The 25,656-nt window shown below is 38.6% G+C and overlaps 1 protein-coding gene across 2 annotated transcripts in view; it reads right to left on the bottom strand.

The window, feature by feature from the left end:
- Positions 1 to 12,198, bottom strand: part of LOC111158329 (F-box and leucine rich repeat protein 4) — an 84,248-nt gene extending 72,050 nt beyond the window's left edge. For both annotated transcript variants that reach the window (XM_022520305.1, XM_022520306.1), the window contains exon 1: positions 12,078 to 12,198. The gene's annotated coding sequence lies outside the window, so the exon portion shown is untranslated. The remainder of the gene's footprint in view (positions 1 to 12,077) is intronic.
- Positions 12,199 to 25,656: the final 13,458 nt, after the last annotated feature.

Raw genomic sequence — 25,656 nt, 5'->3', positions numbered from 1 at the left:
GGAACTTTTATACTAGCACAATCAAGGAATACCGAACAACAACCATTTTAACTTCTATCCTGAGACTTCCATACTCCTTGGGAAACAACTTGCTTTACACGACATGATTTTATTATAATACAACTTTATTTTCAACTACATCTTTCATATTATAAAATGCTTAACAAAGTTAAATAATACAATTACAGAGAAAGCAGTAAGAGTGGAAAAGAGAAATTAAGAGGTATAGACAAGGGAGAACATATGTTTTCTACTGAGATTTGAAGTGAGATGGGGAGTCGATGAGGCGGAGAGAAGCAGGATGGCAGGAACTGCAGAGAAGACGGCTCCGGCTCCTGCTCCTGCTCCTGCTCCTGCTCCAGTACAGGAAAGTGGAGGAAGGAAAAGGACTTTTCTTAAAATAAACAAAAGGAGGCAATCAGAACGAACATGAACCAGGACCATGGCCAGGCCAGGTTCACGGTGGGATGAAAGAACCTAGAGACAAGCTTAAAACTCCAAGAGGATTCTCAACTTAAACTGAAAAGATAGAAGGAAAGAAAAAAGGACAGGCAAAAAGGCATGTCCAGACTGAAGTCACCACACAGTCCTGCTGCAGAAGGGCCCACAGAGATAAGCCAATGAAGTGACGGGGAAAGACAAGGGTCTGGGCAGCTCGGCGACCTCACACCTAAATGTAACAGAGTGCATAATGTGGTAGGAAATCAAGATAAAAAGGCCAAACTCAGTAATGTTATCATTTCTGAATCCTGCTGAAACTGATCAACACTATTTTGAGAAAGGACTCTTCTGGACAAGTCTAGAAATCCAGACATCTGTGAATGGAGGAAAATATCAATCAAGAAGAGGGAAATTATATTTGAATTCAGTGCAGCAGCTGCCACTCATTCCCAGCCCCCTTTCCTGGCCTGCCCCCACCCCCCCATGCTTCTAGGCCACCACAGGCTCTTCTATATTCTTCTGCCTGTCTGATAACTATCTGATAACTTCTCCTCCCTGGGCCTTCTTCATTCTCAAATATATAGAAGTACCACTAAAAGAAGGCTGTCTTTTGATGAAATGATACCCAAGAATGTTCCACCTACCTTGGCACATTTCCCTCTCCCTTCCATTTCCACACTCTTTGCTGTAGAACATCTGCCCCGCCCCCCACCGCACACCTTGCACACCTCAGCATCTCCAAGTCTTCCACTGAGGCTGGGCTGCTCTGAAATGCCCTGTTCTTCCCTGCTTGGCAGCCTCTTACTCATCCATTAAGGTCAAGTATAGACTTGGTCTATCACTCACTTTTTCTCTGCTCTTACATTTGTGTGCCATTTCTTACATGGTGAGAGATTTCCTTCTACCCCAACACACTATGAATTCCTCAAATTCAAAGAATGTGACTTACTCATAACTGCAGGACTCAGCGCTTTGCACGTCCCAAGATAAGCGAAATAAGCATTTGTTCTGCTTTTTGAAGGCGAGCAGAGAAGATGGCAGGACAGAATTAAAATAAACACAGAAATGAAACCAGAGACTCTTCAAGATAAGAACATGAGGACCGAAAAATGAAGCAAAAAAAGTTCTGTATCTTGATACAGAGCAAAAGAGGGGGAAAATGGATAATAAAAACCGAATCACAATAGGTAAGAATCAAATGTACGACCTTCTTTGAAGCCATCCAATAAGGAATAGTATACATATTGAAATTTTACTGTTCAAAGAGAATGTAAAAAAGTAGTAACCTCTGTTAGTACAAAAGCAGCCCCTGAACACATAAAAGAGACTTGACCTTGGCTACAAAGAAACTCTGATTGAAATTAAAGAAAGATTCATGAAAGAGATGATTGGAGAGGTAAAAGGAAACTATTTTCTCAAATACAATGAATTTTTTTTAACACTCCAAATCTGTGTTAAGACCACAGAATGATTAAGAAGAACTGGAAAAACTACGAGTGGAAAAGAAGTTCTTAGAAAAAGTGATAACCTAGGAACAAGAGGGCAGAGACAAGTCAAGGAACGCCATAATAAAAGAGCCAGGTTGATGCTATTCTGGTATTAGATGAGCTAGGGAGGAGCAAAGGCCAAGTGCTAGCAAAGCAGCCCTTTTTTCTTCACCATAATTATTTACATTTCAATGTACTATATTAAAATAATGTACGGGTGTCAGTAAGGAGACTACTGGACTACTGAGGATGGAATATTACTACTTTACATGCCTCTCTCTTCCTCTAAGTAAATTCTCCTCCAACTGAAACATTTTTATTATGATTACAGTTTTTATTCAGCAAGGCCCCAATATAGAATAAACATGCAAGTTCTTTACTGAGCCAAGTGTATGGGCAGGGAAAATAGAGCTTCCTAGCCAACTTCAAAAGTTTTTGAAAATCCAGGTAAATAGAGCAAAAAAAGGGAGGGGAATCACTTGGAAACAAAAAACCTAAAGGCTGAGGGAAAATCCTGAAAACCAAGAAAGACAAACAGTACTTCTTTCTCTTCCAAGAATCGAAGCAGGACTTATAAATACAAAAAGGATGGCAACAGTAGGCATTTCAGAACATTGGCTGAGTTAATGAACAAATGGTGAGGACCACGTAAGAAGTGCCTAAGAAGGGGTGCCTGGGTGGCTCAATGGGTTAAAGCCTCTGCCTTCGACTCAGGTCATGATCTCAGGGTCCTGGAATCAAGCCCCGCATCAGGCTCTCTGCTTAGCGGGGAGTCTGCTTCTTCCTCTCTCTCTGCCTGCCTCTCTGCCTATTTGTGATCTCTGTCTGTCAAATAAATAAATAAAAATCTTAAAAAAAAAAAAAAAGAAGTGCCTAAGAAGTCAAACGAGGAACAAACTTGTCAGAACACAAGGGAGAAGATTTAGACTCAATCTAACCTAGATATTGATAATGGTTTGTTCTCTCCCTCTTTCTTTGTTAAACTTTCTTTAACAAGCATATCTCACCTTATGAAATATTTCATGACCATACTTTAGTAGAGAAAGAAAGGAATCAAGGAGCCAATGTTTTCTTTTTGTTTTAAAAAGCAGAGCTATAGGGACAGATGTTTGGTGATTTAATACAACGGACCTCAAAACCCTCTTCCTGACGAAAGTGCTATCTCACAAAGTGACAGGAAGGACATGTTTCTAATAACACACATATGATATATAAAGTAACTTGGATAAGATGCCACCATGCCATATTCTCTGTATTTCACCTTTTCTTCCCTTGTTAATGATGGGTAAGAATACATCATTGGAATGGGAAGAACTGTGAATTCAGAATCACTCCAAACCTTTGGCAGATATACAATATATATTCAACTAAACACTAAAATATTAGGGATAGCTGGCTAAGGGCAATTCTAATGGACTCACTGAAGAGAGAAAAAAAATATCTCTAGACACTAAAACCATAAAGTATATTGAATTTACGTTATTCAAATACTAACTATACATTTTTATACAGTAAAATAAAGAGCTTTTACTTACAGAAATATATTACACTTAGCCTTCCTAACAAAAATCCAACTACAAGATCACAGGTATGTCACCGCTAACCATTCATGCTAAAAGAGCAATTAACTAAAATAGTATAATACTGTTAAATTAACCTTAGTGTGTAATTTACATTCCAAAAAAATGTACTCCATTTTAAGTGTGTAGCATAATGAGTTTCCTAAGACATATACCAATGAAACCAATTCCAGAATCTAAATATAGAATGTTTCCATCAACCCAAAAGGTTCATTGCTGCTCCCTCCCAATCACCAAACCACTTCCTGCACCAGATAAAAAATAACTTGCTTCCCATTGCTATAAGTCAGATTGTCCTTTATTCTTGAGTTACATGTAAGTGAAATAATATGTGTGTATTCTTTTGTGTCTAGGTTATTCTGCACAGCCTATCTTTAGATTTATCCCTGTTACGTATATCAGTAGTTTGTTCCTTTTTACTGATGAATCATAACCATTATGTGGACATATCCACTCACCTGTTGATAAAAATTTGGGTTGTTTCTTGTGCCAAAGTGTTTCTAAAATGGCTGCCAACATTTTACATTTCTACCAGCAATATATGAGACTTCTAGTTGTTCCACATCCTCATCAATAGTCAATGCTGTCAGTCTTCAGCCATTCCAGGAGGTGGGTGGTAAATATCTTGTTTTAAATTTGCATTTCTCAATTGGCTAGTAATGACGTGGAGCATTTTTTCACATCTTTATTTGCCATTTGTATCTTCTTTAGTGAAATGTCTATTTTGCCTATTTTTCAGAATCAGGTTTTTTTGTTTTCATATTATTGAGTTGTAAGAGTTCTTTGTACATTCCAGATATAAGTTTTTTATCAGATATATATTTTGCAAATATTTTCTCCCAGTCTGTGCCTGGTTTCTCATCTATTTGATAATATCTTTTAAAGAGAAAACGTTTCAATTTTTTATTAAGTCCAATTCATCATTTTTTCCCTTTTATGGCATATCTTTGTGAATCCTAGCAAACATTTTACTTAAGAGCAATGTCAAATATAATTTCAAAAACTCTAGAACAGACAGTATTTAATACCTTAAACCTGGGAACAGTTAATCGCACATCAGTGAAATTTTAAGATGATACCAAACTGGATGCCGCAAACACTTCTGGTGGGAATGCAAAATGGTACTGTCACTTTGGAAAACTTTGCCAGTTTATTATAAAGCTCAACATACCCTTACCAAACCATTTAGCAATTCCATTCCTGCATTATTTATCCAAGAGCACTGAAAATCCATTTTCAAACAAAAACCTGTACACAAATATTTATGTATTTATTCATTATCACTCCAATCTGGAAACATGAAAGATGTCCTTCAACAGGTGAAAGGATAAACAACCATATATCCATACAATGAAATATTACTCAGTAATAAAACAGAATGAACCACTGATTCAGCAAATAGCACAGATGAACCTTAAAATGATTTTGTAAGTGAAAGAAGCTGTACCAAAAGCTACATATTATAGGACTTCATTTATAGGATATTCTGGAAAAGGCAAAACTATAGGGAAGGCAAACAGATCAGTGATTGTGAGTGAGTTAGAGGAAAAGATAGGTTGCCTCCATGACTACAATAGGCACACACTAAGGAATTCCTTGGGTGATAGAACTGTTCTGTATGCTTTTGATTTCAATCTTTGTTTTGGACCAAAACAAAGTCAAGTTGAAGATTTAATATCTTCATATTGGCTTATATCATGGGGGTCCTACTTTATTAGTCTGTTCTTGACCAGCACACTCTGAAAGATACCTCTTAGTTGACATGTCCTGCCCATTTTTGTGTCTAGGACAAAGCCCTGTCAGAGAAGCCCTTCCACTCACCTGGCTTTAGGGAACTACCTGTCTAGATGAGAGAACATGAAGTGACCTTCATGACTTCACATAGAAACCCAACCAGGAACAAATCAGCCAACACAGATCTGCATTTGTATGTAGAAACAGAATTACCTATCTTAAAAATAAGGAAACAGGTTGGGCCATTAGAGCAAATGGTCTCCAATAAAAGTGAGTGAACAACAGGAGGATAGTTTTAAAATTATAATTGTTATCTTTAGTGTGAATTAATAGAGCATAGGATTCACATAACATGGAGAAACTAATTTAAAAAATTTTTAAGGTCTTTGAAATTAAAAATACAATAGCCAAATTCAAAATTTAAACGAGAAAAAGTGTAAGTAACTTAGAAGACAGATGCAAGAAACCTAATGCCTATATAAAATCAATGTGAAAGACTGAAGCTGAAGGAAATTTATGGAAATGCTAAAAGTTAATGTACTATTTCAGGAATTCTAAAGAAAAAAACTGACTCAAACTCTTATTCACATAGAAAAACAAACAATACAATGAAAAATATTTCTGGACATGCAAACATACTTCCTGTAACTCTTCTTAAAAAATATTCAGGACCGTATTCCAGTCAAAAACCAAAGAAAGGAAAGTAAATATTTTTAAAAGGGAAAGATGCAATATTCAAGTAACTAGTGATCTGAAGTCAAATTTAAATCTTTACAGACACAGTATTGGTGAAGATGAAAAGGATGGCTGGGGCAAAAACACAAGTAATGTAAAAAAGAAATCAAATCAATAAAACTAAGAATGTAGGGAAAGCAAGGAGTCCCATCCCTTATACCTCCATTACTGAATGGAGGTATAAGGGAACAGTTACAGATGATTTTAGAATTTCTGAACTTGAAAGGGAAAGAAAAAAAAAGGTAAATATGAATAGGTTAAATTTTCCTATTAAAAGATAAAGTCTTTTGGACAAGGGATCTTTGTAATGAAAATGTTCTGTATTTTGACTATGGTGGTAGTCACAAGATCTACATAAAATTGCAGAGAATTAAATGCAAACACACACAAGTGCATGTAAAAGTCATGAAATCTGGATAAGGTCTATAGATTGTACCAATGTCAATTTCCTGGGTATAATACTGTACTATAATTATGCAAAATGTTACCACAGTTGGTAACTAGATGAAGTATACATAGGACTTCTCTGTATTATCTTTTATAATTGCATGTGAATCTATAATTATCTTTTTTTTTTTTTCCCCAGAGGGAGGGCACAGAGCCCAATGTGAGGCTTGATCTCATGACCCTGAGATCAGGATCTGAGCTGAAATCCTGAGATCAAAAGTCGGATGCTTAACAGACTGAGCCACCTAGGCACCCCCTACAATGATCTTTCTTTAAAAAGTTTAAAAATGCAAGAAAATAAACGAACTTTAAAATTAGGAGGAGGGAAGACTAGGGAGAGAAATAAAAGTCCAGCTATATGATGTTTGATGTTTAAAAGAGGCAAGTAAAGCAAAATGATGTGGAAAAACTAAATATATGAGCAATAAGGATCTGGCACACAGAAAACTGACAGGGATGGCAATAGTAATATCAGACAGTATAGACTCCAAGGTAAAAATCATTAAACAAGGCAAAAAGGATATTTTATATTTTGTAAGATGAAAATGCAAACAATTATATACAGGATGAATTCAACCAAATTCATAGTCACAGTAGGAAACCAATCTATTTTGCTTACTGATTTGTCAATTTTGAGGGAAAAAAATAATACAGTATAATAAATGTGTCAGGAAAAACAACAGGGAAAGGATGGCTTATCAAAAAAAAAAAAAAGCGTTTTAGAGAGATACTACCTCACACCAGTCAGAATGCCTAAAATTAACCAGTCAGGAAATGACAGATGCTGGCGAGGATGCAGAGAAAGGGGAACCCTCCTACACTCTTGGTGGGAATGCAAGCTGGTACAACCACTCTGGAAAACAGCATGGAGGTTCCTCAAAAAGTTGAAAATAGAGCTACCCTACGATCCAGCAATTGCACTACTAGGTATTTACCCTAAAGATACAAATGTAGTGATCCAAAGGGGCACATGCACATGAATGTTTATAGCAGCAATGTCCACAATAGCCAAACTATGGAAAGAACCTAGATGTCCATCAACAGATGAATGGATAAAGACGATGTGGTCTATATATACAATGGGATACTATACAGTCATCAAAAGAAATGAAATCTTGCCATTTGCGATGATGCGGATGGAACTAGAGGGTATTACGCTGAGCGAAATAAGTCAATCAGAGAAAGACAACTATCATATGATCTCCCTGATATGAGGAAGTTGAGAGGCAATGTGGGGGGCTTGGGTATAGGAAAGGAATAAATGAAACAAGATGGGATCGGGAGGGAGACAAACAATCTCACAAAACAAACTGAGGGTTGCTGGGAGGAGGGGGTTAGGAAGAGGGTGGTTGGGTTATGGACATTGGGGAAGGTATGTGCTATGGTGAGTGCTGTGAAGTGTGTAAACCTGGCAATTCACCTGTACCCCTGGGGCTGATAATACATTAATTAAAAAATTAAAAATTATTTTAAAAATTTTAAAAATGTTTTAGAAAAATGTTCAGATATTTAGAAAAATAAATTTGGAATATTATCATAGCAACCATTCTTCATCTAAATTAATGATACAAAATATCCAGTTAGGGGAATTTGTACAAAGTATTTTAATAATCTTGGGGTAGAATCTTAGCATTCAGAAAGGCAGAGAATAACAGAACTGACAACATAAGTGTTATAAAAATTTCTGTAAAGCAAAAGTTCCCAGAAAAAGCATTAAAGGAATGGACTAAGAAAAAAATATACTATCAAATGGTGTGCCAAGTCACTAGTAGCCACTACATGTAAAGAGCTATTACAAACCAGTAAGACAAAGAGAAACACTTCAGCAGAAAACTAAGTAGATGATGAACATGTAAGTTACAAAAGATGCAAATGACCTTAATTTACAGATATTTAACTCCATCAATAAACAAAGAAGATGCAAAATTAAAACAGTAAAAAAAAAAAACCAGCATTTTTCATCCATAAAATTACTAAAATGTAAAAAATGACAGTATCACCTTGATACAATTCTTCACAGGTCTCTCATGTTTCTGCATGTCTTATAAGTGGGGCACTGATAGCCTTTGTTCCAGACTATCTTTTCAAGGAGGTCTATATTTAGCAAACATCCATGGTAGATAAAGTGAGGTTTCCCTTTGGAGGGGAGGACAGGTTTGTTTATTATCCAGCATAATAAATATAATGCCTCTCCCTAGGACAAAGTTTAGGTGAGTTTATTTGCAGCCCATTATGGAAGATTCGGGTTCCCTAAACTCAGGGTTCCTGTCCTGTAATGTAATCTACTGTGTGTGCTTGAGTCATCTCATCCTTACCACATCACCCAGCAGAAAGCGGGGTTCAAGGAAGCAGCACAAGAAAATGATGATACTCTGGCTACTGTTGTTCTGTGCCTTGTCTCTGGCCCTGGAGTCTCATGTCTTTTGCCAGTATACATGAAACTGTTGCCTTGCTAGTAGGGTAAAATCTCCAGATCTGTGGCAATCCATGGCAATGATATGGCAGCAGCAGCATTCTTACAGTGTATAATTTTACTCTTCTAACACCTTTTCAAGAGCAATATGGCACAATCTATCATAATTTAAAATGTAGGTAGCCTTTGACCAAGCAATTGCTTGTCTAAGCATTTACACCGAGGAAATAAACAAAATGCTAATATACACATACAAAATGAATAACAGAAATAAATTTCTATTCTGCAATAGAAATAAATCTGAAACAGCTTAAATATCAACAGGGAATCAGTTAAATAAATTTTAGGTTATTTCTCACTGAAATACCAGAAAGACTTTCAAAAGATAGTATTACATGCGCTGTCACAGAAAGATGTTCATCAATTATTACTAACTGGAAGTTATAGAAAATTCTATACAGTACACTGCCATTTATGAAACAAATATACACTGATGTACACTGATACACATGTATTTTTAGTGTCTGGAAGAACAAATGATTAATGATGATCCCTGGGAAATGGGGTTATAGACCAGGTGGGCACACAACACTTTCATTTTCTCCTTTGGCTACTTCTGTATTACTTGACATTTTTTTTTAATTTATTTTTATTTGACAGAGAGACACAGCGAGAGAGGGAACACAAGCAGGGGGAGTGAAAGAGGGAGAAGCAGGCTTCCCACCAAGCCGGGAGCCTGATGTGGGGCTCGATCCCAGAATCCTGGGATCATGACCTGAGCCGAAGGCAGACGCTTAACGACTGAGCCACCCAGGTGCCCCTACTTGACATTTTTTTTGAAGAATGCATATATTTATTTTATAATCTAATAAAGTTTCTAAGCATCTGTTATGGCAGCACTTGAAAATTCATTACATTTAAGACATCCAGTTGCAATGGTAAAGTAGAAATGGACAAGGGGCTGTCCTGGGTGTCACTTCTATGGGCACTTATCCCTCAGAGCTACTGAAACAAGGTACAGAAAGTCCTGAGTCATAGCTGAGGAAAAACACACTACACTTACTAATAACACAATCCAAAGTTAAAGGGCATGCAGATTTTGAAAAGCTGCTTTTCTACGTACAACTCTGAGGAGCAACTCTACATGGCAGGTTCTGAGGTACCAAGAGAAGGGATTTATTTAGCAATGGTTAATGAATCAACACACCATGAAATAGGTTAGCTAGAAAAAATAATAATTTCAAGAATAGACAAGAAACTTTAAATGGGCAGGAGGAGGCGAGTGGTAAGGACACCTGGGTGGCTTAGTCAGTTGAGCATTCTACTCTTGATTTTGGCGCAGGTCATGATCTCAGGGTTTGGGGACAGAGGCCCTTGCTCTGCAGGTTCAGCTCTGTGCTCATTGCAGAGTCTGCTTGAACCTTCCTCTCCTTCTCCCTCTGCCCCTCCCCACTGCTCACATTCTCTCTAAATAAATAAATAAATAAATAAAATCTTTTAAAATAAACAGAAAAATAGAAGGGGGTAAGGAAATCAATTTAACCCCATTAAGTGGGGTTTAGTGGTCTACGACACACCAGACACTGTTTGAATCAATAGACATTCAACACATTATAAAGCTAGAGTAAGAAAAGCAGCATGGTATCAGCACAAGAAGCCAGAGATCACTGATGAGCAGTTCAGAAAATGTCCTTACAATACACAAGAATCAGGACCTTGGATAAATAGAGTATTTGTTATCGGTAGGGAAAAACAGAACCCAACAAATGATGATGGGGTCAGTGGCTAATAATTTTGGGTGGGGGGAAGCACCTTACTTCATTTCCACACTAAAATTTACTTGAGGTAGATTAAAGACTTTTGGATGAAGACTAAGATCATTAAAAGCACTAAAAGAAAACAGGTGGATATATATTACAGTTCATGTGGCAAAAAGTCTGAGAGGACATCAAAGTTAGCTACACAAAGTTAAGAGAATGTTGATCACAGGAAAATCATGATGACGAGGCAGTAGTTAACAATATTTTAAAATGCCACATACACAGTACTGTATTTGCATTGCTCGATCACAGCATTATAAGGAAGAAATTAACCATTTTACATAGAGATGACCTCTCCGATTTGCAAGTAAGTAACAGAAGAGAAGCGCAGGATATTGCAGGATTCAGAAAAGCCAAAATTTGAGACAGTCTAAAAAGTTGATACTCAAAAGAGATATGAAAAGAAGGATCCAATTCAATGAGCAATTAGAGAGTGCCTAACCACAGAGTGAGGCACGTTACCACTAGGAAGACAAGTGTGCTCTTTCCCCCAGTAACTGAGTATCGAATAAAGAACTGTTGGATAGTTGATGTATTAAGAAAATCTCCCTTTACTTAACCAACAGGTATAATATATAGTACAGAACTACAGAGGCATCAAGAGAGCTTTTTAAGGATAAAATGTGCCTGAAACCAAGGACTGCACGCCAGGAAGCAGCAGTAAAGGCAGCTTGTGTCCTCAAACGAATAGGAACAAACAAGATCACCACACATGGTGTTGAATCCTCTAGGGCAAAACGCCAAACACGGTATCTGGTCAACGCCACTGCCTGACCACAGGTTTGTATCACTTTGACTTCCTATTTATTCGTATATTTCAATTAGTGGCTGCATCCCGAGGCTATGTGGCAATAAACATTTGGGAACCATCAAGGCAATCCAAAACCACTCCCACTATAAGCAGGTTGACAAGGAGGCCAAGGGGATGGTCACCATCAACACTACACTCTGAGGGTACCCTTAAACATAGAAGCAAGGTTGCTGCCGGTATCCTGTTGCAGTCCTGAAGACATGGGCCTGGTCAGTTAAACACCAACGATGCCAGGGGAAACCAAGGCAACGCGCACAAGAGCAACAAGTACACAGGCGGGGAGGTGGCCGACGCGCGACTGCAGGGTCAGCACGGCCGGCTGACAGCGCGATGTAAACAACCCTGGGCAGGGTGGACGCCAGGACAACGCTTCACGCCGTGCAGAGTGGGGCAGAGAAGCAGCACCCAAGGCACGTAAGCCGCTCGCAGGTGCCCAGCAAGCTCCGAAAGCGCGGCGCGGGCTTCGGGGGGAGGGGCGACCGGTGGGGAACCTCTGCCCCGCGCCCAGGCTCCCCCAAACACGGCGCTCCGCCCTGGCCCGGCCCCGCCCCAGCGCTGAAGGAGGAAGACGGAGACCCGCAGGAGGAAAAAGTAAAGGAAGGGCCGTACCCTGCAGGGTCCGGGAGAGGTGCACGCCGTGGGGTTCACCACCGACCCAGGCGGCACCGGGAAACGCCGGCGCGGGGGCGGCTCCCAGAGTCCCGCGCTGCGGCGCGCCTGCGGCGAGGCCAGCCCAGCGCGACCCGGAAGGAACACGCAAAGACCGCGAGGAGGGGCGGGGCCGAGCCAGAGGAGGGGCGGGGCCAGAGGGGAGGCGGAGCGCCGCTCCCGCCGAAGTCCGGCGCGGCGTCTGGGCCGCCCTTTCCTAGGCCGAGGGGAGGAGCTGCGTACTGACTTCCCAGCCCCAGTAGTGCCCTACAAATTGCCCAGTTACTGCCCAGCGGGCAGTGGTTGAAATCCACTGCGGGAGTAATCCGTTCCTCGCACCAGCCTATCTGTAGTGTAGTCCTGCTAGGGCTTTTGCTGTCCAGAGTTGGTGGGTCAGGTAATGCATAGGGATTATGGATGATAAGGTCCTCAGAGCAAAAGTGGGAAATAAATTCTAGGTGCTCTAGAGGCGTAATTCACCGAGTTTGCAAACGTCTTCTGCCCCAGATACAAAGCCGTCCTGCAAACTCATTTCCCTCACGTGTGGAAACTGTGACCATGATCCCTCATGAAACAGATGCTCTCACGTCTCCCTTACTCGGTTACTTTATTTTCAGTAGATACAATATCAACTTTTTAAAGTTTGCATTATACTGATCTCATTACAAGATTTCTAATGAAATGGAAAAACATTGAATAATGAAGAGACGTTAACACATTACTTGTTATCTAGTTGCCCCTAAAGAGGAAAATAATAAAAATATTTATAAATTATATATATGAACTGAACTGATACATGATGTGCAATAAAAATGGTATGCAAAACTAGATACTTATAAAAAAAATGTAATGTGCAAAATAAATTGCATGCAAAACTGCACATTTTAAGGCAGTTTGGTTGTTGGTTTTTATTTATTTATTTATTTATTTGTTTATTTATTTGGCAGAGAGAGATCACAAGCAGGCAGAAAGCCAGGCAGAGAGAGAGGGAGAAGCAGGCTCCCTACTGAGCAGGGAGTTCGATGCGGGGCTTGATCCCAGGACCCTGGGACCATGACCCGAGCTGAAAGCAGAAGCTTAACCCTCTGAGCCACCCAGGTGCCCCTGTTGGTTTTTTTTTTTTTTTTTTTAAGATTCTTTTTAAGATTAAAAATTTGAGAGACCGAGAGAGAGAGAGAGAGAGAGAAAGAGCGCACAAGTAGAGGGGTAAGGGTCAGAGGGAAAGGGAGAAGCAGGCTCCCCACTGAGCAGGGAGCCTGATCCGGTGCTCAATCCCAGGATTCTGGGATCGTGACCTGGATGGAAGACAGATGCTTGACCGACTGAGCTACCCAGGCATCTCCAAAACTGGACATTTTAAAAAGGACTTGAAGCTTAATCCTCAATTTCCCTTGAGTGTGGGCACCTTAGTGAGTTGCTTCCAGAGAATGTGGAAGGGAGGAAAAAGTAGCTTTATTGTGGAGAAACCTGGTAAACACTACATTGGCCAGATGAAAGTTAACACCATCAGTGATAAACCAAGTTGATAGCATGCACCCTGATAATGGTGTGATGAGAAAGACACTTCATAATTTTCTTTCTCAAAACCCATAAACCCAGTCTGACCTTGAGAAAACATTAGAAAACCCGGAAAAACCTACAAAATACCTGAAAAAACTGTCTAGCTAATGGAAAAAATATAACAAAACAAATAAAGAAAAACTGAGAAATTGTCACAGACCTGATGGGAACTTGGATGTTAGGACCACTAAATGTAATATGGTATTTTGAATGGGATCCTCAAATGTGAAGTGGATGTTAGTGGGAAAACTAGTGAAATAGGAATGGAATTTAGTTAGCAGTGATACACTAATGTTGGTGTCTATTACAATATATGATGTTAACAAATAAGGGGCAAATGGGTGAGTGGTATATAGAACCTTCTGTACCACCACTGTGACTTTTCTGCAAATCCCAAGTCTATTCTAAAATCAAAAGTGAATTAAAACTAAATTAATTTATTAATGAGTAAATAAAACCTGCTTTTATGATTGCCTGCTTTTATGAGTTGATGCCTTTAGGGCACTGACACCCAGTCTAACTAAAAAAAATTTCTCATTTCTAATTTTTGAAATAAATAATTTTGAAATAAATTTTTCCTTAAGGTATAAATATATTCAGAAAAGAACACAAAATATGAATGTAGAGTTTGATGAAAAGTAAACACACCCATGTATTCACCACTTAGATCAAAACATAAATAATTACTAGCACTCAGAAGCCCCACACTTGTTTTCTTAAAACTCTATGTTTCACTCCCCACCAAAGGTAACCATTTCTCTGACTTCTAATACCAGAGTGGTTCTTGCTTTTACATAGTTGGATTCATACATTCCAGTCTGGCTTCTTTCTCTCAACATTAGGTCTGTGAGAGCTGTTCATGCTGTTGAGTGTAGTGGTAGTTTCTTGAGTTTCTAATGTATAAATACACTGTAACTTATTTATTCTACTCCTGATGGACACTGAGCTGTTTTTTGTTTTGATTATTATAGACAATGCTGTTAGTAACATTCATGTTCATATGTTTTGTTGCATATCTTTTGAATGCCCCCCTCCATACCTTTTCATCTCCCTGGTGAATAGATACAATAGTTGAGATATAGCTGTTGGTGCTATTATTTATTTTGTTTAGTGTTTTGGTTTAGTTGTTTTGTTTGTTTTTTTTTTTAAGATACTTAAAGTGCTTCTTGGAAAGTGTGTAAGTTTATATGTAAGGAAAAGGAAAGACTAGGGCAAAGTTCCATTTCTGTGACTAGACTCAATTTTGGTCATCATTGCTCAACCTACCCTCCCTCCAACCTTCTCATCTCAAGTGTCATAACATTGCCATGCTTCATTTACTGAGCAGAAGAGCCAAGTGGGGCCAAGGAAAAAGGGTGATACTTATCAGTTAGTGATGGTGCTGATTTAATGGGTGAACTAATGCCTAGTTATTAAATGGAATGTTGTTTGGAGCTGAATAGCATCCCACGCTGTAACAGCGCTATTACAAATAAAGAAAGTCCCAACAAAGCTTAATTGTGCATAAAGAACCAGCTCAGCAAGCTGGTTATGATCCATTCTATGTTCACTTCAAAAGTTACAATGTTCTACTCAGATGGGGAGGCGGACAAAGAAGGAGCAGGTTCAAAACTCTTCTTTGTCTCTAACTCTTAAAACACTCACCATTATATCCTCCACTGTTTTCAAGTGATTTGTCTTTATCTTAAAATGAAATGTGTACCAATTATAAACTTTCAGGCATATGCATGACAATAAGACACTATATTGGAGGCGGAGATAGCGTATGCTCCTCACACGGCAGAGAGGACCAAAAATGTCTTCACCATGACTCCCTTAAGTTTCCTATCATTGGTTACCAAGTAAAGTCTTCTGTCAAGTCAAGATCTCTCAGAAATTGCAACTCTGTACATTTTCTGCATAACTCAGCCAAAATAATTTACCTCATTGTGAAATCTTAACTAGTTTGTTGAAAAGTGGCTTACCATCAATAATATTAGTCCAAGGTTTTTAATATGCCAGTGGCTGAAGAGCATGAGTAAGAGCCAATAGGAGTGATCTCTTGGTGCACTTTTTTGAACCTCTTAGGGTCTATAACACGTTTTATTTTAATATTAATCTACCATGATATTCACCTAGAAACAGTCACAGCCCTATGAAACAAAAATAACATTTTAAAGCCAAAAGTCCACCCCAAAGTCATGTAATCCCAACACCTGTATTACTGATGGAGAAACTAAGGCTCGGAAAGATTGACTTCTCCAAATCATACTGTCAGACTCTCAATGACACCTGGTTCTCTGGCTTTACATCCAGAGGGTTCTTTTTTTAAAATACCGCATTACTTTCTGATTTAACAGAAACTTAGCTAGTCCTATTACCATAACCTTAAAGTACCCTGAATACAGTAGAAGAAAATCGAACTTGGGAGTAGGAAGACCTGTCTACCCAGCTCTGCTATGTAAGTAACTCTGTGATCTTGGATAAGTTACAACTTCTCTGAGCTTGTTCTCCCTTCTGTGAAATGTGCCTAACTCATAGGCACTGGAGGGATTTAAAAGAGATCATATATGTGAAAGCACTTTGTGAGCTATAAAGTAGTATGCAAATGTATGAATATTATTAATATTTATTAAAACATGTGAAAGATAAGAAATTGAATCTTTCCAGCACAAAATTTCAGAATAGAACTTTCACATTCATTCTAGTCTATTCCTTTCAATTTGTCACCAGAGGAGAGAAAAGCCTGGAAAGACTGGGTAATTTTTCCAAAGACTTAGGGCAAGTTGCTGGCAAACCAGGACTTGAATTCGGTCTCCCAATTTGCAGTTTCAGTGAACTTCTATTATGTTTGATAAGTGAACACTAACTGCAAATCAGCAAGTTGGTTTAAAATAATCTGATAAAATTTTAGACTGAATTTACACAGGCCTAGAAAGGATATCTTGAAATACTTTTAAAAGTACTTTTAAGATATATTTAAAAATAAAAACTTTTCAAACTCACAATGTCTGTGCTGTTTTGTCTTGTATTATTCCTCTTCCTGTAGTTTGGATCATTTACTTATTCCTTTTCCTGTAGCTTGGATCATAACTAAGCATTAATAAAACATTGCCTGTGGGGGCGCCTGGGTTGCTCAGTGGGTTAAGCCTCTGCCTTCCAATCAGGACCCTGAGGTCCTGGGATTGAGCCCCACATTGAGCCCCACATTGGGCTCTCTGCTCAGCAGGGAGCCTGCTTCCCCCTCTCTCTCTGCCTACCTCTCTGCCTACTTCTGATCTCTGTCTGTCAAATAAGTAAATAAAATCTTTAAAAATAAATAAATAAAATAAATAAAACATTGCCTATGGTTGGGGCCTGGTGGGTCAGTCAGTTAAGCATCTTTGACTCGGGTCATTAACCAAGGGTCCTGGGATCCAGACCAGAGTTGGATGCCCTGCTTGGTGGGGAATCTGCTTCTCTCTCTCTCTCTCTCTCTGGACCTCCCCCTGCTTGCTATCCTCACTCTCTCTCTCCCCCCCTCTCTTTTTCTCTCAAATAAATAAATAGATAAATCTTAAAAAAAAAAAACCCACACATACACACACACACATTGTCGGTGGTTGAAAATAACATAGGAGAACAACCACCTAGATACAAAGGACAAAACAGACCTCTTCCTGAAGTAACTTCCTGCCTATGCTCCTAGGAGGATGGAAAACACAGCCACAAAAACGACACTCATGGGCAGGGTCTCAAGTAAAACAAATTGAGGCTACAATCTCTTTTCTTCTTACTTTTTCTTTTTTTAAGTGAAGATGCTTTTGAAAAAGTTCTTGTGTATGTGTGTTAGAACCCTGTGGTCTATTCACAGAGTGACATGGCAATCAATAGAAAAAAAGCAAAGGTTTTCTGTCAATACAGGTAAAACAAATACCTGAGAGTTTTCATATTAATGTTCCATATAATTCAGTCCTTAGTGGAAGATTCGAGGGGACTGGATCATCCAGATAAACAGTCATCATTCACCTATTTATTTGTGCCCTTAACAACAGTGAATGTCCCTTCCCCACTGTAATATTATCTGTGTATTTAAAACAAAAAAATGAAATACCATTTTCCAGGTAGCCCAAATCCTTTGGAATGCAAACAAGTGCATCCTATTTTTGTTATTAAGCCATAAATATGTTCCCCATCTAGTTAATATGAGTAATCAAATGTATATAGAAAATACAAATGACTCAAGAATTATATATTAAGTATAATTTAAAATGAAATCTTTATAATTGCTGAAACTTTATAGTAAAGCATCCCCAAACCCAGTACCCTTTGATGATGCACTTCTTTCATCCAGCATTTCTGCATCTCTCATGGGTGTTATGTGAAAGAGCAAAGGTAATCTGGCAGAAAGCTCTCTAAAAGTACAGCTTTAAATATCATTCTTTGAGGAGCACCTGAGGCTCAGTTGGTTAAATGGGCTCCCTTCTCAGTGGGGAGTCTACTTTCCCTCTGCCAGTCCCCCACCCCTGCTCATGCTCTCTCTCTCTCTCTCTCTCTCTCTCTCAAATAAATAAATCTTAAATAAATATATATATATATGTATATATATAAAATTCTTTGAGATACTCCAACTGTTTGGGGTTTCTTGGTTCTATTCTTCAGTCCCTTACTGGGAAAAATTCCTCTATTTCAAAGTCATTTTAAAAAGAAACATAGAAAATAAATTTACTAATGACTTGCCTCCCCCAGCCCCCACATTACAAATTGGTAGAAAGTTCCCAAAATTTTGAGAAGAAATTGACTTTTCTTCAATACGTTCTCAGAATGTTACTGAAGATAAAGCTCTCTATTATATACTCTCCTCTAGCTACTTTTTTCCTTGCTTATCATTTCAGCCTTTAATGGCAAGAGATTTGATTGCTTTCGAGTAGGTGTCTTTTCTTCCAAATCAAATGACGCATAGAGCAAGTCACTAAGAGAGGAGGGTGAGAAGCCAGGATGGCCTGCTGGCAGCGTTCCTCCTTCCGCCCGCCTCCTGGCCTCCTGCCCCCTGGGAATGCCTCTGACTGCCAAGACAGCACAAACAACTTGGAGATGGGCCAGACAAGATTTAACGATGGTCAGTTGGGATCGATCTTTTATGGAACTGGGCACTTTATTTACTATTTACTAAGTAGATTGCTATTCATATATTGTTGGACTAGCTTATGGGATGAGATGTCTTGAGCTAATTTCATATTTGTATGTCCTATTTCCCTAATAGTGAATATTTTTCCATAACCTTTAGTGCAGCTGGAAAACAAGCTTAATGCAATCACTCAGAAGTACCTCTTCAGAGAACAAACACAAGTGTTTGAGATTCAGATGAGTCTATGATCTACTTTCTTTGAAGGTCATATTTTGAAATTGGAAGGAGCCACCTTAATATTTCTATGGGCAATATTAGTATTTTATTCTTCCACTAATAACTGATGTTCATTTAGACTGAGAGTTGGAGTTCACATACAAATTGTGCTTGGTGTTTTTTTCTATTCCAATTTTGTCTGTGCCTCCAACTACAGACGGAATCCAAGCAGGCATTCTTTTATATGGAATACCTGACAAATACAATTTAGGTAAAAATGGTAGAAGTTCTATAGGCCAATACTTCTAAAACTTTAATGTGCAATGGAATATTTCTCAGCCATGAGAAAGGAAGATATTTTTCATTTGTGACAACATGAAAGGGCCTCGAGCACATAATGCTTAGTGAGATGAGTCAAACAGAGAAAGACAAGTACTGTATAATATCACTTATATATGGAATTTTTTTAAAAGTTAAACCTGTAGGGGAAAAAGAAATCAAATATTGGTTACCAGGGAATGGAGTGGGGAGGATTCAAATGCTGGTGTTCAAGGGTACAAACTTGTAACAGGTAGTAAAGAAACCATAGAGATCTAATGCACAGTATCATGAATATAGATAATAATGTTATACCATAACTATATAATGAGATAAATTTTGCTACACTGGCCATCATATTACAATATATAAATGAGCCAAAGCAACACATTGTACACCTTAAGCTCACACAATGTTACATGTCCAATTTATCCAATTAAAAAAAAAAACCTTTAATGTGCATATGAATCTTCTGGGAATCATGTTAAAATGTAATTCTCATTATAGGTGGAGCCCGAGTTTTGAACTAATCACAAGCTCCGAGATGATCCAGATGCTGCTGAACCCTGCGATCCACTTCAGGTAGAAAGCTCTAGGCCATTTCCCTATGGAGTACTGTATCTCAACTGTGAGGGCTTACCATGAGCAGGTACTAATGTTACAAAACAATACCTCAATTTCAATGGTGACTCGAATAAAGTAAATGGATAGAATCTTGTTGAACATTTGTGTTGACTCCTTTAGATGGTTTTAGATTTCCTTCAGAATAAGGATAAATAATGTATATTCCCTTTCTGTTTTACTGATAGGGCAGATACAAGAGAAAAATCTATGAAGTGTTGGCATAAGTGGGCATCTCTTAAGTCTCAGGAGACCGTGGCAAACCCATCTTGCAAGGTAACTGAGAAAGCCAGCAGCCAATATTAGAACAGTTTGGGGGATAAAATTCTGGCATGTGCCAACACTGCGTGAGCTTGACCAATTTCACTTTCTGTACGTCAAAGTTCTCCACCAGTGGTGTCATGTCTCCAGCTGCTGTTCCGCTCCAATCTGGCTTTGTTTTCACCCAGTTCAAGTGCAGCAGGGAAATGAGGGCATAAGAAAAACATCAGATTTATTATTCACAACAACAGCTCCAAGCCCAGACAGCTCCAAAGTAAATCTGAGCAAGGTCTTGCTGTGACTTTGTGACCAAAGACTTAATGTTCTCATACCATTAGTGGGCTCTGGCACTTTATCAAACCTGTGATATTGACTAACTACCAGTAATTGCTGATTTATGGGCAAAGTTTTCTCAGCCTTGTTTTCTTCAGGACTCTAATATACCTTCCTCTTCTGGAAACGTGTTGAATCAGTCAGTTCACGTTCTCTGTGAGCTTTGCTGTTGACATATCTAAATAGAGGACATCTTGCCCTTTTACCTATTGCTGTTGAGATGACTTTGTAGGACTTAACTTCCCTTATCTCTTAAAAAAAAAAAAATCCACACTTCTATGCATTCAGGGAGGGCAATTAACAGAATACAACATGTGAAAAATAAATTTTATCGTTCTATACTTTTTTAAAGCTCTTTACTTAAGCAGGAGAAGACAATGATATAACTACAAGGATTTCTAAAGAATATCTAGTCCCAGATAGCAAATGGGTTTCACTTCCAGTGTCATAGGACATGACACAGGAATGAGGGCAGATGTGCTTTTATCTTCTGACCCAGAATTAGTATCAACCCTAACTTCTAGTCCATGCTTCCCTTCCCTATTTTTTTTCCTTTTCTATCTTTCTTTCTTTGTTATCTGGCACTCTCTACCTAGATACAAGTACCAACCAAACCTCAAAATTAGAGCCAAGGAAGAATTAGGGTCATGTCAAGAGCCTAAAACAACTCTGTCAATGTCACCTCCCTTTCAGACTTCTCCTACCCATTCCATTATTAACCAGCACCTGGGGCTCCCCAGAACCACCTCCACGGCAGGCTGTTTCCTTTAGCATTTCCAAAGGAGTCCATGTTGCTATGGGTGCTTTGTGCCTGAAGGATTATGTTACAGCAAACTTTGAACCATGCTATAAAATTTTTATGACTAAGCCACAGCTCACAATAGTTGCACACACAGAAAAATCTCTGGTTTCCAGTTAATTCCTTTTCCAGAATCAAAAACTCCTATCAGGTGCCTCCTTCATCTCTTTTTCCACTTCCTTATTCATCACATACAGCACTGAGAGGGAGGCAGAGGTTGGTGAGACCAGCCGAGACCTTATCATATCTTGGAAGTGTCCAAGTATAGAAATATATTTTGCCCTGTTTATTTCTAGCTTCAGTAGAGCGCTAATTGCAGCCAAGACGTCTAGAGCTGATTTAGATTTCTCTCTGGTAGTGTGACCTTGGCTGAGTTACTTCACCTTTTTGATATTTTGTCAAGTGTGGATAATGGCATCTTCTCTTAAATGCGGTTAATCAAAGAAGATATGCAAAAGAACTTTGCTTTCTCCACAGGAAAGGTTCTAGTCTATATAAATACAAGGAATTATTAAGATACTGATATTTTCAGGCTAAGTTAAGTGTGATTGAATTTTACACCACTAACTGTGCATGTTCAGTGATTTCTTTATTGGTAGGCTGATTCTTAGTATGTTAATGAAGACCTATGTATAGTTTTCTTGATTAACTCATGGCTCAGGACTTGTTACTTCAAAGTTTTGAGGCATTGCATCCAATATCTCAATTATTCATCTTAAGAATTAGTGTAAAATTAGCACAGATCCCTGTTCATATGGAAATAGATGGGTATGTTAAATGGAATGCTGTAGCTGGAAAAAGTCTTGCATAATGAAAGGATTAATATTAATATCTTTGAATGGAAGAAGTACATTGTATTATTAGTAAGAAATAATTCATTCATGGTACTTGTCATCTAAACAATCATTTTATGTAGTTTATCTCACATCCAAAGTTCAAGCTATTCAATCCATCGAGGAAATATTTTAAAATGGAAATATGCAAGCACATTTTTAACTTAAAGTAAAAGCTATGTTAAACACTGAAATTTCTTCCTTGTTTCTTCTCCTCATATTTTCTATCACTTCTCATGTTCAAATTTTCACATCAGTCAATGTAGGGTTTATTATTTCTTAATCAGAACTGGATAATTAGGGGTACACTTCCACTAACTATACAGATAAAATACTAGGTATATATGATAGTTTGCCATCACTAAAATCTCTTAGTTCTTTCAGGTAAGTCTCTCAGAGTCTTATCTGAGTTTATGTACAAAAGTAAACCCAAGGGTGCCTGGGTGGCTCAGTCATTAAGCGGCTGCCTTCAGCTCAGGTCATGATCCCAGCCAGGTTCCTGGGATCAAGGCCCGCATCAGGCTCCCTGCTCAGCGGGAAGACTGCTTCTCCCTCTCCCACTCCCCCTGCTTGTGTTCCCTCTCTCTCTGTCTCTCTGTCAAATAAATAAAATCTTAAAAAAAAAAAGTAAACCCAAATTGTGACAACAATAATTTATAGAAATGCTAAAGGAAATGAAATACCCATGTACATCACATGTACATATATAAATATAACATATATTTATATTATATATATAATGTATAATGTATAAATGTACACACATGCACACACCCTAGACTCAAGTTGAGGCTCTAATCAGTTTTAAGTTTCTGAAGCTTTTCACTATTATAATATAGTTTTATTCTAATATTTTGCCATTCCTTTTCATTTAGAAATTAACTCAATAATCTCATATTGAGAATCTGTTAGGTGAAAGGCACTTTGCTAAATGTGTGGAGGAAATAAAAACTAACAAGAACCTCATGATGTAGGTGTACAAACCTCTGTATACAAATATTTTAATCACAAGAGGACAGTTCAAAAGCATTTTAAACAAAATTCTGTGTGAACATAAAGTTGGACAAAATTGTCACTATGCATGGCTGCTTAAAGGAGTTGGCATGTTTAACTGAGCTAAAAAGATAACAATTCGAGGGATTTCCAGGCAAAGGCACAACATGAAAAAAAGCTTGTGGGGGTTGGGGGGAGGAGGCAGGAAGTGCTTTGGGATTGGTGATGAGAGAGAGTTGCAAAGAGTATCGAAGTATCTCCTACTTCTTTTCTACCCAGAGTACTTTGTGATAATCTTACCTCCTTTTCATCAATGCTGTGAAAATTTGGTTTTGAATACAGATTGATATGTGAAGAAATTCTAAAGCAGAAAGTGATTTCCCAGGGAAAACATACACAATAATTTCACTGCTTTGAATTGCCAAAGACAACTGAGGATGGCGTTAACTAACATTGTAAACATTTATGTGGGCCTAGGGAGTATCCAAAAGGAAAAAAGAACCATCCGATAATACAATGTTGGCAGCCATGTGACAGGCTCGGTGCACAGACAAGATGGCTGCCAAAGCCTAAGAGGCCACTGGCTGAGAGTCTGTCAGCTGAGACACAGGTCTGGGCACCAAGAATCACTTCATACTCTAGTTGAAGTCCCGTGGTAAAGGGGACTGAGAGTTTGGGAAGACATCGAGCAAATAATCCTGAAATGGATGGGTTAGTTCCTTCAACCATTTCTAACTCAGAATTCTGGGAAGAGAACCCCTAAACATACTACTTATTTACATATTTGCCCAAAGGGCCTATTCCACTTACTATGACATAGAACAAATTATTCTAAAACCTCACGGAGAAAAATAGCTATTATGTTCACAGATTCCATGGGTCAGTTGTTTTTTTTTTTTTTTTTTTTTTTTTTGACAGACAAAGATCACAAGTAGGCAGAGAGGCAGGCAGAGAGAGAGAGAGGAGGAAGCAAGCTCCCTGCTGAGCAGAGAGCCCGATGTGGGGCTCGATCCCAGGACCCTGAGATCATGACCTGAGCCGAAGGCAGAGGCTTTAACCCACTGAGCCACCCAGGCGCCCCCGTGGGTCAGGTTTTTGACAACATAGTGATGTCAGCTTGCCTCTGCCGCACACTGTCAGGCCTCAGCTGGAAGGCTTGAAGGCGGAGGCCTGGATCATCAGAGGGCTCATTCTCTTGCATACTATGCAGTTAACACTGGCTGTTGGATGGAGAGTTCCTCTTCAATTGAGCTTCTGATTGTGATCTCCCCACAAAAAATCTTGTTTGACTTCATCACAATATGGTGGCAGAGTTCAATGACAAGCATCCTAAGAGACAGAGCCACATGTGGCCACATGTCCCTTCTTGCTTTGCAAGTCATATAGGATCACTTCTGTCCTATTTTACCTGTGGAAGGGTTGTCAAGCTCCTGCCCAAATACAAGGTGAGAAAACAGAGACATTGCCTCTTGGGAGGAGGAAAAGCAAGGTTCTGAAGAGCGTGTCAAACCAGAAATACCACCATAACCATATTTGGAAAACACAACCTGTCACAGGGCCCTAGAGAGCTCATAGGACAAATACTGTTGCCCTCTCTTGCCCTCCCTTATATCTTTTGTAACTATTGTGGTTTCTTAAATGAAGGGAGAGGCAGATGATTAACAAGAAGTCTGGATTCTGCTTAGGAGAATTATTAATAAAGTTTATTATGGGTTTTCACAATTAGAACTCAACATAGATTAATAATCCCAGAGCATGGGAAAGATAAATGTATTTGAAGAGGTGGCTTGGGATAAATCCTTGAGAACTTTAAATGCCACTCTGAGAATTTAGGTTTTATGCTGGACTTGGGACTTTGTTTTGTGGCAGTGGAGAAATGGCTGCACAGAAATGGTTTCTTTGGCTGCATCATGAGTGACATAATCATTTAGGAAAATGACACATTCTTAAAGCCCTGGGCAGGATGGCAAGACATTAGAAACAGAGAAAACAGAAGTTCTCTCTGTCTCTCTTTTTTTTATTCAAGTATAATTAACTTACAGTGTTATAATAGTTTCTGGTGTATAATACAGTGATTCAAGAATTCTATACATTACTCAGTGCTCATCATAAGTGTACTCTTAACCCTCTACACCTATTTCACTCATCTCCCCACCCACCTCCCTTCTGACAACCACCAGCTTGTTCTCTATATTTAAGAGTCTGTTTTTAGATCTCTTTTTTCTTTAACCGTTTGTTTTATTTTTTAAATTCCACATATGAGTTTTATTTCTTAAATTCCACATATGAAATCATATGGTATTTGTCTTCCTCTGTCTTATTTCACTTATTATACTCTCTAGAGCCATCCATATTGTTGCAAGTGGAAGATTTCATTCTTTTTGTAGCTGAGTAATATTCCATTTTGTATATATACTACATCTTCTTTATCCAGTTATCTGTGGATAGACACTTGGTTTACTTCCATAACTTGGTTAAATAATGCTGCAATAAACATAGGGGTACATATAGCTTTTCAAA

The sequence above is a fragment of the Enhydra lutris genome, unplaced genomic scaffold (genome assembly GCF_002288905.1).
Source record: "Enhydra lutris kenyoni isolate GAN:26980312 unplaced genomic scaffold, ASM228890v2 scaffoldscaffold58, whole genome shotgun sequence".
Lineage (NCBI taxonomy): Eukaryota > Metazoa > Chordata > Mammalia > Carnivora > Mustelidae > Enhydra > Enhydra lutris.
This window is presented reverse-complemented; position numbering and strand designations above follow the sequence as displayed.